The 14,404-nt window shown below is 44.0% G+C and overlaps 1 protein-coding gene across 14 annotated transcripts in view; it reads left to right on the top strand.

Annotated features, from left to right (window-relative positions):
- The window catches only part of RPL34 (ribosomal protein L34), a 180,587-nt gene that overhangs the window by 7,403 nt on the left and 158,780 nt on the right, over window positions 1-14,404 (top strand). For 2 of the 14 annotated variants that reach the window (XM_068941926.1, XM_068941914.1), the window contains one exon: window positions 7,677-7,819. The exons of 10 other annotated variants lie outside the window; for them this stretch is intronic. The gene's annotated coding sequence lies outside the window, so the exon portion shown is untranslated. Of the gene's footprint in view, window positions 1-1,558; window positions 1,741-7,676; window positions 7,820-14,404 lie in introns of those variants that run through there. 2 more of the 14 variants (XM_068941921.1, XM_068941930.1) reach the window with 2 other exon arrangements.

The following is a 14,404-nucleotide window of genomic DNA, read 5'->3' as shown; positions in this document are numbered from 1 at the left end:
CAAGGAATTCAGTCTTTCAGACCTCTTTCTCATCCAGAGCTACCTTTGATAACACTTATTTATGTTTGCTGGGCATGAAGCATCTGAATAGTGTTTCATTCAAAAAAAAACCCAAAAACTTTATGCAAGAAAGACCGTAAGAATTGCATGGTATTTATATCCCTTTAAAGAAGGTAACATTTGGCATGCAAACAGGTTGTGCCTCCAAATTATATGTCAACAAAAGATCGTCCATGAAATGCTCACCGTAACAAAAATAATCTGCAATAAATAGAAAAATTAGGTTTTAATAGGATGTAATTTCATCATTACTATATTTTTTTGACTTTTGGCAAACCTTTCTGTTTTCCCTTGAATGGAAGCAAATACCTCAGTATGTCGAGCTGTTTCTTTTTCCTCTTACAAAAACCCATCAGCCCTGATACAGGCGCAGAATTCGCCAGATTATTTTGCGTTAGACGAGCTCTATCTTTCGTGAGAGCAATTAAAACAAAGGGGCTGCAGGCCAAAGTGCTCGCGTGGTATAAGGATAGCAGAAGTTGTAGATTAAGCCATATATTAATTACCGGATTCCCTGCTGGGAGCTGTGAATCGTTAATTGTTTAAATTTATGTTGCATTTTTAAGGTAGTTTGTGGCTCACTAAAACCCAACGCATCAGGAGTTTTTGTACGTAGATGTAAAACGGCGGCGATGTTTTAGGAACTGTTACAGATGTTCGGAAAAATAGCTCCGGGAGACTGTGGAGGTGGATTCACGGGAAAGATGCAAAGCAGCTCTTAGTGGGGTTCGGGTCAGTGGCTTTAGGCAAGCTCTTGTGCAGGCTTGCAATGAACTGGTTTTATTTCCGATGCATCCTTGACCCGCGCTTGTGGGTTTGATGCGACGTGTCCAAGCGCAGCTCTGATGTGGGGGCAGGACGGTCTCCCAGCCCGCTGCCCCGCGAGGCTCACAGAGACGCCTGGCGGCCTCGGCTCTGCCCGCCGTCTTCTCCTGAGGGCAGGTCTCTGCCCCAGAGGAGTTTCTGCATCCTGTGAGGGAGCCTTTGCACCTTGCAGGTGCAAATACCCATTTACTATGTGGTAGGAAGGAAGTAGCAGAGGGGAGGGGAGGGGAGGGGAGGTTTGCTGCACCTTTCCTTTCAAGCGGAAGGTTTTCTTCTGGGCAAAGAAAACCTGTTGTGCCGGGCGGCTGGGCCGTGCAGTTGACCACACTTGCTTCATTCACCCCAAAGAGTTTCTCGAAGTGATCCTCCGTCTGTTTAGTAGCGGTGAGCAAGCCTGGCCGCGCAGAGACGTTGCTGCAATAGGAAGCCTTTATTGGCAGGAACTCTGGAGTTTTATTCATTTACTTCGTTTGCACACCCCCCCCCACCCCCCAACAAAGTGCAAGAAGGGCAACTAAATTTTTAGGGCCTTTTGATGCAAATCCCTCACCCAAACTAAGCTTTTAGGAGGCCCTGCAACTGCTCACTCAACCCCGAGTCCGGCTGCTGTCTGAGAAACCCACCCCTGCTGACTGCTGCCTAAATATATGTTCTTCATGGTGTGGCAGGAGAGAGGACAGGCTTTGATGACACTGTCCCGGGAAGGGCTGAGGATGAAGACGGAGCAGCCTCGCAGCAAGCGCTGCGCTGTGGAGCCCTTCGTCCTTCAAACCTCGTAGGAGCCGGCCCCAGCAGCTCTGCCTGCTGCGATGGCTATGGAGTAGCGCAAGCACAAACGGCACAAGTCATCTGGAGGTAAAAATAAGACACCTTACATTAAGAGTGATATGTGCAGATATTGCGAATATTGTGCTGATATTGCGAATGCTCAACAACCGTGCCCCCGTGTTGTTGGTCAGCCTCAGTTTTGGGGCAGCGTTGGGTGCTTCCCAATGCATAGACAGATCTGCCGATAGCCAGCTCTGACGTCCTTTACGAGGCGGGTTGGTCAAACATATCCATCTCACCAGCTTCGGGTGCTTTCTTGCATATTTTAACCTAAAAATATTTTTTTCAGCACGATTTTGGGGCAAGATTTATTTTTAGCTTCTTTTGAGGCAAGCTGGAGCCAGAAACGAACAAAAAAGCCGAAACGTAACGGCACTGCTGAACAAAGGGGCTCTTGTTTGTAAACTTCCATTTTGAAGTGCTATTGCATATTCTGCTGGAACCGTTTTTCCTCTTCCTCTTACACCGTCCAATTTTTTAAGAACTACCCTATTCAAGAGTCAAGTACTTCTCGCTGCCTTTTTGAGTGTCTTTTCAGTGGTGCTTCGCTGTTTGTCAGACAGCTGAACATGCGTCTCTCTAATGTATTGGTCCCCTTCTGTAACGTCTCCAAAAAGAAAGATAAAACAGCACTTTGAAGAAAAGTTGAAGAGGGCAAGCTGAATCCGTCCCTGTATCCTGGAAGCTGCCGAGCCTTCATCGCTTAATGCTCGTGTTTCTGCCGCTTGCAGCACAAAAGCAGACCTCTGCTTTGGAAAAACAACCCAGAAACAACAACAAAAAACCCCACTCCCTTGTTCCCCCTCCACAATTTGCCTTTGAATCTAGGCAGGGTCCAGCCAGCTGAAAGTTTCTCCACACTTCTACCTTAATATTTCTGCCTACGTTGCTTTGCCTTTCGCTGCCGCCACGGCCGAGTGTTTGCTGAATTAAAGAAACCATGCGGCGCTGGCAGGCCTGGTGAATGCCGCCCTTGTCATGGGAATCCTTTTGCTGGTCTCGCCTCAAATCCGAAGGCCAACTTTGTGCTCATTGCTGCGCATGTGCTAAGGCAGCAGGAACTGATCAGGCTTACAAGGCCGAGAGAGTCTCCAAAAAGTCGTTTTATAGGCTGGTTTTGTCACCGAGCTGCAAAGCGTTGGGCGTGTGGCGTTGGGTCCAGCTTGGAAGTAGCCAAGCCTGTCAGGAGAAGGCTCTTAAATTTAGGCTTAGTAAGCCAGCAACATGTTAGAGAGAAGTTTTTTCGTCCTACAGCTGAAATAAAAATATTTAGTGATTTCAGTGGCAAAATCTGTAGGTTAATAATGCAGGATTTAATGGATTTCCGATGTTCTAATAGTACAGCAGGGGACGGTGCAAGGAAGATGATCGTTTCTGCGGGGCTGATACAATGTCAAGTCTTCGAGGTGAAAAACAGCAGCTATTTCTGACAAAGTCGTTCCTTAAGGACCTCAAGAGGACAGGTCTGAATTCTCGAAACAAAGCCATAGAGATTAGGGATGTCTAATTTTGTATGTCTTAAGGGCCTAAAGGCTGTTACATGTTCCATGCTCAAGCACTCTTGTGTCCTCCTGAGCAGTTCGCGTTAGATGTTGGGTGTATTGTTCTTGCCTGAGGTGTAGCAACAAATGTGTCCATCTTAGATCCAGTTGTTCTTTGTAAAATGACCAGAAAAGAACATCCTGTCTCAAATACCACTAGTTTCCTCTAGCACTTATTCTTTTTTTTTTCTTTTTGTACATGTTAAATAGTAGCAACAGCAGAAGCGAGTGTTTTGGGGAGGAGTGACTGGGAGCTGAAGGCTCAGACCGGTATTTGTGTCCTAGAAGTGTTGCTGGCTTAAGGGTTTTGATTTCTCTTTTAAAGTAACTGCATGAGACAGCACAGTAACTTTTTCTTTTTAATCAGTGTTTTCCTTTTTGCCTCATTTTTCTTTTTGACGATATAGTGGACAGAAGCTCAATGTGGCTGTATAGGGAGCTGCTGTGCGAGTGACTTGTGTTGTCCCCAGACATTGTGTTTTGCTTAAGCGTGCCTTACACAAGAGCCGTGGTCTCGGCCCTGGGGCTGAGGTGAGTCATGCTCGCCCCAGCACCTGGTGATGGGAGAAAGGCAGCCTTTGCCGACTTTCCCATGTGGCCCTTGATGCGATGGCGGGGCAGCTTCGGGCTGCTGGACGTACTGCTGGGCTACCCGTTGTCCCAGGGAAACTGTGGGACAGCAGAGCCTGCCCGATACGCCCTCCCTGGCCTCCTACGTGTGGTCCCCTGGCTTGTGGGACACTTGGGTATCAAAGGTGGCTGTAAGATGCCTTCAGAAATGCCTCCCCCCCCCCATAGCTTCCTAGTTTATTCATATAAGGAGAATGTCTATAAGGAAATGTGACTGTTTTCATTTACGTATAAGCACTCAGTTGCAAAAACCTCTCGTTCAAATGAAGGTGCCAACATTGCCGCTGCCGTGACCGGCAGAGTCCAGGTTGTTGTCCTGCTCGTGCTGCTCAAGCAGAGGCTGGTGCACACCAAAATGGTAATTCGTTGTCCACTGGCATTCAGATTTTAGCTCAGAAAAAAAGTGACTCTTTTAAAGCTCCAGAATAATTATTGCACCTGGAGTTGGGTTTTTTTCTCCAGGCTCAACTTACAGTTTATAAATATGTGAGATAGGAGATTGTTAATTCAGTTTATAGTTTGTATGAACCCTGCAGCTTATGTCAATGCTGTTATCTATTATAGAAATGCAAACATGCTCTTTGATGTGTTATTCCCAGTGACTTGGGAGGATAAAAATGGAATATTCTATGGGCATTTGTAAAAGAAATTCATAAATTGCAAGTCTACTAGGACCAAATAACATATTTTCATTTATTTTTGTCCTCTTTTTGCAATGTGCTTGATGAAAAATGAGGGAAATCTTGCATCTCTAGGTTTCTGCAGTACAAAAGCTTAAACCACTTCCCCTGCTATACCGAAGCCCTTTTTTTGTGTATGCCAAGGCGTTTGTTTAATTATTTTGGGAGAGAAATTTGGTGTCTCGTACCAACGATTAATTCTGTTGGGCAGATTTTCTTGCTATAGGAGCACCTCCTGCTGGCTCTGAACAGCACTGCCCATGGACTGCTCTTCGTGTTTTTCAGACCTGGGAATAACAAGCAAGGCAAGGGGGGTTTCCTAAAATACAGAAGAACATGATCTGAGCGGGCCCGGCCCTGCTGCTGTGAATGGTGTTAGGGATGGCTCTGCTGACTGACGCTACCCAATCTGCTACAAATACATAGGTATAATCCATAGCGGAGTATTGTTACTCCACTGGCTCAGTTCACGAGCGTCTTACAGAGTAGAGTTACCGTTCCCAGGTTTCCACAGTGACCCAGGCTGACACGGCTGATGCCCACAGAATAGCTGGCAGGAAAATTGGTAACGGCGAGATGAGAAACGGCGCTAAGACATTGCGCTTCTCCCTGGTAGCTTCAACCAGTCAACGAAGGATTTTGTTTTTCCACCAGAAATGCCGTTTTTATAAAAAATGTGAATATTTAGTGGGTTTGTGTTCATTTCAGTGAATTTTGTTTCAAAGTACAAAAGCAAAATGCCAATGAGTTTTGTTTGATTGTGGCCACAAGAAGCAGCTTCGATGTTTTCGTGTCCAAGGAATATTTTCTTCCAGGTTTATTTTGTATTTCTTAGAAAACAGTTCAAAAGCCTTTTTAAAAAACAAAAAAAAGGCAAAATATAAATGATGTGTTACATTTAATCTAAATAAGCTCTCCTGGCCACAGTTTTCGTTTTCTGGGAAATCTAAAGCAACTGAAATTGTTTGCTGTCATTCAGCTACACAACAAAAATAAGCTTGATATACCAGCATTTCCCCTAGAATGAGAACGCTGCGTTTGAGCCAGCTCTGGCACGTTCCCTCGGGTGATCAAAGCTCTTGGGATGGAGGGAGCTGACATGAAGGAAACCTGGTTTGTTAGTTTAAATGCAGTGGGTGGGGAGAATGAGAGAGCAGCGTGTCTTAGGGAGCAGGGCTCCAACAGAAAACGAGCAGTAAAGATCTGTTCATCAACGCCTCTTTCTAGTTGTAAATATTAACACTGTGGCAACACTTAAAGGCTCCTGTTATTTATTGCTATTCCAATAGTATATAAAGAGGCCATTGAGATAGACACCAGACAAAAAACATAATAAAACCCAGTCCTTGTCTCTACAGCAATTAAACTTTTGCTTTAGAAAAGGATGACCCATGGTTTATTACAATAACATTGTCTTCTTTATTGTCCTGCTTTTAATATTTTGACACACCCTAATGAAAGCACAGCGTGCCACTAAAGGGCCATGGTGTACTATGCTGGCATGTGTTTTATGGCTGTGTGTATCCTTCAGCGTATTTCTGTAGGCTCCTCTGCGTGTTAATTGTGGCTTTTGTTCGAGTTGCGGCTGTTAGTGAGGTTGCTGCGAAGGTAATCAATAGTGTTGGGCTGACACTGGCTGCAGACAGACCTGCACCGGCCCGGACAGATGCGGAACTGAATGCAGTCGGTTGAGTCAGCTGAATGTAGTCACACCGCCCGTGTAGCACATGCTTTACAGGAAGAAAAACTAGAAAATAATTTGGAAATATTTTAGAAAATGGGTTAAAATTTCTCTGAGGCTATTTTGGTAAATCTTGCTGCTCGTAAAGCCAGACTCCTTTTATCTCGTAGGGACTGAAAAGCAGAAGAAAATTATAACTAATACATTTTTAAGAGTTAGAAAAAAAATACCCAACCTCACATGTTCAAAATATCAGAATATTACCATTTAAGGCTGCGACTTTCAACAGAGCTTATGGGAGCGTGGCACCCAAGACCGACTACTCCCCCCCCTGAAATGCATATTAATTTCCTATCAACTTTCATGGGAGGGATCAAAACTCTCAGCTCTCACTGAATTTCCCGAGGAGTTTGGTGACTCTTGCAAAAATCCCAGCTCAACCCTGCTAACTGTCACTCTCGTTTCGGGGGAATTGGGTGCCTATTGCAAAAATCCCAGGCTGAATAGCCTGATAACTCCTAGCTTGCTGGGCCGAGAAGGAAGCACTGTGCATCCTACCCAAAAGCCAGCAGGCATCTCCTTTTTCTACTGCAGACTTAATTACATCCCTCGGGCTGGACTGAATCTTACCTGTCTGGGGTTTGAGTTCACTTTTTTCAGGGAGCAAGGAGAACCTGCATTTAGGCAAGAGCAAGCAATACTGGATCTGGCTGTAGCAGTCCGTTTCTATTAATAGTTACTGTTCCAAAGTTGTCCCAAAATTTGCAAAGACAAAAGGTAGGTTTCCCGAGCTGAACGAGCGGGTGAAGGTGGCTGGGGCAGTTGCAAACACATTGCCGTGAATCCCTTTTGATGTCACAGTCACACAGCAGCCTTTCTCTTTCTGAGATGAGAAATAATGTGTGTGTTGTTTCAGACTAAATTACTGCAACTGGATCAGTGCGGTGGCATTGCAAATCAGTGCAGAACGTAGCCAGCTGCGAACAGCAGGATGTTGCAGGGGCAGCAGTAGTCACTGCTACAAATCTGATTACAAGACTAAGGCTATTGCGTGTGGGCATGTGCTCACAGGTGTGTGTGTGTGTGAGAGCACACTCAGCCGCACACACGCATGTGGATGGGCAGCAGTAACAAGAGCAGCTGTTTCTGGAACGAACAAATCTGCTCTGCAATAACAGCTCCAGACCTGTGGTCTTTAGTAGTGATTTATTTAGAGGAAATAATACTCGTGGAGCAAACAACTAAAACAGGCCTGCTTGCCAACGCTCTCAGAGCGATGGTAATTACATAGATTTTTGGTCAGTCCTGTCATATTTACTGCACTAAGTTGATTAACCTGTGTAATGAGTACAGGACTGTGACCAATACTGACCCCACATCAAAGGGCGGTATGGCTGCTGTGTGCTGACCTGAATTTGAATTGTTCGCTAGGTTTTGTAACTGAACCACAGATGTACTAAAGAAGAGAGGAGGCATTTCAGCTGGCAGTGTATGCGGTTTCCCAGATGTGTATACTATAAAACATCAGATGCCCTCTTCAATACGCAAATATCTAGCAACATGCCACTTCACAGGTACCCAAAGCCCTTTTTTTTTTTTTTTTTTTTGCTCAATATGCTAAAATGGGGAACAAATTTAATTTATATGCTAAAAATTCTCTATGTGCACTACTGTATATCAGCAAGGTTCTGGCATAAAGGTATATAAATAAATCAACAATGAATAAATTAGGATTTCAAGTGTCTGTGAAGTTCCCATAGGCTTATACACTCAGTCCTCAGAGCCCAAAAAAAGCTACTGCAGACAGATGTTTTTCCCTTCTTCAGGATCATCAGCGTGGTACATCTGTTGCTTCAGCCAGTGGCTATGCCAGACTCAAGAGAAAACACGTTGCTCCTTAAATGAAGACAACTATTAGAAATAAATTAGAACATCCAGCAAGCTACTGTACCTCACTGTTGTTTGAAAGAAACTTCTCTTTCGGAAGCCCTCCTAACATAAAAGAGGTGAACTAGACCAGTTGCCCCATTTCACGCATCCCCTCCCTCTTTCTTTTTGCTGGAGAGAAACACGTGTTTCGACATCCGACCGAGTTCTCTAGCCTACGCTGCTTTCTACCTCACACACCCCTTCCATTTGCAAGGAAAAGTGTGGTATACTCCCCGGTAGGCTTCTGACAAAGCAGGAGGGATTAAACTAGAACTAAGCGGGTTAATCCAGAGCTGGGTGGGTTGCGCTGCAAGGGAACAACTGGGAAGAAGATCCATGTTTCATTCATAACATCTTGTAGGAAACATGTGGAAATAATCAGGAGCTTCACTCTCATCTTGATGAGCTGGGACTTGGGAGCATGCACTGAGATTTATGCAAGACTGAATTTGGTCTGAAACTATCCGTCTTCATTGTGCTTGTACTTCTTCCATCTTCCTGTGATTTAGTCTTCCTGTGATCTACCAGCAATGGGTGTTGTCAGGACTCACAGAAAGCTGTTGACTTTGTGGATTTGATTTTGTGCAGAGAGCTGGCTGAAAGAAAAACAAAACCCAGATTTGTCTCACTCAGGAAGACTGTTGTACATGGAGAGTAATGAAGGCAAGATGACAAAATGGGGCAGGTTTAGTGTGTAGCGCTCTGAGATACAGGCTATTTGTCTCACACCTTTGATAGCAGAGTTCTTTTAAAATGGGTGATTTGCAAATGTCTACCAACACTATGTTAAAAAAAAATTTGTGTGTGTGGACAACTTAACTGGGATTTTGAGATAGTCTTGGCCTCCTTTTTGTTTTTTTTTAAAAGAAACTGCAGACTACGGGAGTATCCACCTGGCACTCAATAGTGTCTTCTAGACACTGCTTAACGTAACATTGCAGCACGCTCTCTAGGGACAGTCTGCGCATTGTTTTTCTTTCCTGAGCGCTGCCCAGAAATCCCAGAGGCATCTCTGGGAAGATTTTTCTTTCAATGGGGGAATTGTTTGTTCAGCCACGCAGTTGAGTTCACCAACTGGATGCGTTTTTTTGTTTGCAGTGTGCTCCATTACTCCTTGATTGACTCTTGGAGCCTCAGAAGCAACCTGAGTGTTGCTGGGTTTGAACTTCTCTGCCTGGTCCCTCTCTGGCACAAGACTTGCAACCTATTTCAGTTGCTCCTGACACGAGGGTAATTCCTGCAAGCAAGAGTTTTAAGAACGTTGATTTATGTTATAGGGGCATCAGTATAGGGGTACTTTTCTACCGTTTTGCAATACTCATTTCAGCATGTGACTGGCCTTGAAAAGTCACTGAGAGTATTTAAACTCCTAGAGTATCAAACTTGAACGTGCACAGGCACCTACCTTGCTTCCCTGTTCCAGAAGCACTCTTACGCTTACAGAAAATATAATACATGAAGCCTGCTGTGTCTAGCCTTCCTGAAGGTATTTGCAAGGACTGAGTGTTAATCAATACACATGCTAGCTAAAGGAAATCATGCAGTCCCACCAGAAACCCTGATGTGGTATATTCTTTAACACCGCATGTATGCACCTGTAAAGGCAGCTTTTAGATTGTAAATATGGCCTCCAAATTTTTCTCCTGTGTTTTAAGCTTGCAAAGGATAAAAGCTTGTGCAGTGCAGAGTGATGCCTCTAAACTAAATATCTAAAATGTGCTAAAAAGAGAAAAATATTCCCTTTCTAGAAATCTCAAGCTCTATAAAACAATTTTGACTCTTACATCAAGACAGTAGTGCTCAAATCAAATTAAATGGGGTATCCCAAGATTAAAATACTAATAGAAGAATTAATAGAGAAGAAATGTCATAAACAAGTTACTAAAATACAATTTTAAGGTAAATATGTTAATTTAAAATAAGTTTCCGTACTCATTTGAAAGATGTAATTTCAAGAGAGAATAACCAGTTTAAAATTAATATAATTTATTAACAATTAAAAATTATAACACTAGCGGAGGGAGGTTGGAGGTGAAATATTGAGTTTCCTTTGATAGGTAGAGTAATTATGAAGTATGCTTTTGAAGTTCAAGAAGAGAGCCTTAGGACACAACATTTTTTAAAGTAAAAATTGGCTTGCACTCTGTTCAAGTGATTTATTTTGCACTAAGAAATGGGTGTGAGACATGATGTGATTTAAAATGTCATCCCTTGATGGAACTGCTTGAGGGTGACATAATTTTTTTTCTTTTTTCTCTCCTTTTATTTATATATTTGGATGATTGATTTCCAGAGTTTTCTGTCTTAGGGAATCTGTTGAAATTATGTAGAAATGAAAAACCAAACAATCAACAGCCCCCTCAGAATAAAGCTTCCCCCTAAAGTTCAGGAAGCTAAACTCTAGGCTCTGGAGGGAGCCACCAGGAAAGCATAAATTTTTCAGCTGCGTCTTTGTCGTCCTTGCTGTTTGCCTGATGGCTCCCTTTGCAGAATACCACTTTTACATACCACCAAACAAATACATATAACAAATGTTGCAGAAGCGTTGTTTCTCTTCAAAGCAGGCTGTCCCACACATCCCTGGACAGGGAGGGCCACTCCTCCTCTTTCCTCTATATGTGTCCTTTTGCAGCCACAATTTTAAAAGTTGGGACCAGACTTACCACCTCTTACAGCTTTTCTTGCAAACAACGTGTTTAGACTTTGCTTGCTTGAGTAAATGGACCTTTTCTCCTGATGTAATAGCTGGAGAAACAAATCTATATTGTGGGAAACGGGGGAGGCCTCAGGGTTATGCAATATACTTGGTGGCTGATGAAAATTGTGACTTTGTGACACATTTGCTTGCACTGGGCTTTACAAGTGGGAAGGAGGAGGAGGCAAAGCTGTGGCCTCAATGACAGAGGTAGTACTGCGACCGAAAAAAACCCTTGGTTACGTTTGCAGGCTCACCGCCTGTAAAAGTTTTGCTTAAGCTCAGTGGCATTTTTATATGCCTTGTTGACAATCCTGATAATTTTTATCATAAATCTTACAACTTTTGTTTGAGGCCTTAGCTATTGGAGACAAGTGAATTATGTGAAAATCTCATAGTTTTTACTTGATGGTGATTCTCATGCTTTACCTACTGCTAGCTGAATAGGTCTTCCTTAAAAAAAGAGTAAATTTCTAGCCTTCAGATTTGCAGGAAAAAATCCTTGGAAAAATAACTAGCATACATCCTAAGGGTCAGAAGCGAGAAGAGAAAACTTCTGATGCATTGTTATTATTTTAAAAATCACCTGGTAGAAACCAGGTCCCACAAATTTGGGTGTGGAGAGTCTGACTCACCAATTTTTCACCGCAAGCCGCTGGAAGCAGTGCACTTGCTCTGCTGTTGCATGAGAAGAAACAGAGTTGAGAGCGTTAGAGCTGCCATGTTTTTGTCTAGAATTTCCTGGACAACAATACTTTTGCATGTGATTATAGAGCACGTGCAGTAGGCCCACCCTTCTGAGGGACACCGGGCCAACGACATCCCCATCACAGTGCATTGATGGTGGTGTAATCCCTCTGCCTGGCTGATCTGTACCTGCTCAGCTGCTCTATCTGGAGCCTCCCAGGTTGCTCAGGAGTTGTTCAGAGGTTGTGCAGCGCTTTTGCAGTCCATGGCGCAGTCCTAGGATGTACTGTGCTTGTGGGGCCTGGAAGGCAGAAACATCTGGACACATAGTAGCCCTGTTGGGCTGCTGTAGGGGAAGGCCCACCTGCGCTTGTGCTATCTACAGAAATGCTAGCAAAATTAAAATAAAAAAACAGACACAAATCTTTCAAGTTTCACATAGATAAAATGTCTGGGCAGGATGGGGAATGTGTTCTGGGAAGCCCTGAAAAGAGGTTGCTTCTCTTCTCTGAGCTCTATCAGCTCTGCAGGGCTGAGCGAGTGAAAACTAAGGGAATGTATTTCATCACCAGCATGAATAAATTAAAACTGAATACACACAGGGAGCAGATCTGCCAAGTAAGAGAAGCTACTTTTTTTTTTCCTGTCACTTTCCAAATAAAATTGCCATCTAATCTAAAATGAGGCAGTCTTGCTGAAAGTCTATGATTTCTCTTTTGTGTGAGGAACTGTAGCAAAGTTTGTAGCCAGACTCGTTATAAAGACACAGAAGTTAAAAATAGCTGTGCAATCAAGGAGCAGAATCCGGCTCTAAATGGGTGGCCCAGTTTGCTCTCACATTCAAGTATTGTAAACAAAAATTACCCTCTTCTTTTTAGGCTACTGCTGATTGCTCTTTCTCTTGCCGTGGGGAAATGTTTGGGCTTCCCTATCATCTGACGGCTCTCAAATATTTTTTATGATCTTTATTTGCTCATCAAAATCTATGTCAACAGTGTACCAGTATTATTTTGACTGCATGCAGGACATAATTTGGAAGGTGCTTCTAATAGAGGAGAGGGAAGACGATAAAGAAGACTCCTGCAAGAAGCTTGCAAGGAGCTTGCTAGACCTTTCTTCTGGGCCTTCTGTTAAGACTTGCTACTACTCTGTTTCACAGGCAAAATTGCTGCTGCATGGCAAGACTGACTAGCTCTTGGTCCCCCTCTCACAGTCATGAGGCCTGAATGAATTATACAGGCTAATTTTTTGGGGTGGAATAATTTTGGAAGATTGATCCCAGTTTTGTCACACGTCAGGTGACAAAAAGGGCATGGGAATCCCCATCTCCCTGCTGTGCTAGGGCCAGGAATTGCTTTCATCGGTAAGGGAGAATGTGTTGCACCGCGGAGAAAGTTGAGCGTATAAAGGAGGAGGGAGTAGGAAATATCTAAGCTGGTATGAATAGAAATATTATTTTTTGCTGAAATACTCTAGATGAAAAACTGAGGCAAACGCTCTGTATTTTCTGACTCGCTCTCATACCCAGCCTTGCTAGAATTTGTGCTGTTTTACTGTGCAGGCCTTATATATGTCTACCGAAGACAGCGTAGAGAGGTCTATCTGTCTATGAAATGGGAGCATGAAAGTTATTGATCTTGCAAAGTTTTCTCAAATCAGTTTATTTTTCTCATGTTTCTAACTGTAAGCCTTTTGAGGCAGGGTCCTTATCTTTTGTGACTGCTTGGTGCCAAGCAGAGGTGGCATTAGAGACAGGCTATACCAAATGCTTTAAAATCACCGGATCAAAGGACTAGAGAATTAAAAGGTACTCCTTCATTTTAATTGCCTAAAATGTTGACAGTTCACAGACAACAGGAGATATGTTTGCCGTTACTAACCTGTATTTTGAATGCGTGACCTTACAAGAACAGCCATAGCTGCTATTTTCCTACCGCGAACGCTCCTAGTAATTTAAACGCCTCAGACGCAGCGTAAGGAATAAAGCCCAAAACGCGCATCCATCGCCCAAGATGTGTTTGGCGATATCGTCCCCTATCGCGTCCTACTGCTGTGTCACTTGTTGCAAGAGGCTGGGAAGGCGTAAAAGAAAGGCTGTTACAAAGCTGGGACACGCATGGCTAATCCGTAAAATCTTAACTGTATGTAAAGCAACGTGCAAGTGACACCTACTAACTGGAAATTGTCACAGATAAAAGAGATTTGGCAGCTGAATCGCCACATACGATTCAAAGTAAATACTTACACCAACTTGATAGCCTAGAAACAGTTTCACCACTTGAACAGCTTCCCGAAGTTATCAGCCACCTTGAAAGAGTGGCCCATTAAAATAATGAGGAATCCAGCCTCATCCTCTCTCCTCCGTGTCCTCCAGGCTCGCTCTGGTTTTGGTCCGGTTCAGCGGCGCGCTAAGCAAACACCTTCACCCAGGTGGTGGTTACTGACCTGGGGCGGCTGCCAGGGGCCGGCTGGAACCGGCTGAGACCGGCGCCGGGCGGTTCCGGCTCTGGGCTGCCTCGCGGCGGCCATTTCGTGACCTGGCCATTTCGCGACCTGCCGCTGAGGAGGGGGCCCTCGGGGCTCAGGCCCAGCCGAACGGGATTCAAAACACGAAATTAATTCCCAGAGGCTGGGAGGAGAAGGTCTGCGTTATAATTTTTCTCCTCGGCTGGCAGCAACCTCTGGAAGAGGGAGTTTGCTGGCGGAAAGCGCCAATAAGGCACAGCCCAAGTGAACTTTTTTTATCGGACGGGGTGCTAAAGTGAGATGCCGATGCAAATGCAATTAAGAAAACCGTCAGAAGGTTAGCTAAAAAAGCCTTTTTGGTGTCTTTGAGATAAATCCTCAA

This window comes from Struthio camelus, chromosome 4, assembly GCF_040807025.1.
Source record: "Struthio camelus isolate bStrCam1 chromosome 4, bStrCam1.hap1, whole genome shotgun sequence".
Classification (NCBI taxonomy): Eukaryota; Metazoa; Chordata; class Aves; order Struthioniformes; family Struthionidae; genus Struthio; species Struthio camelus.
The sequence above is the reverse complement of the archived record's forward strand: the minus strand, read 5'-3'. Positions and strand labels throughout refer to the sequence as shown.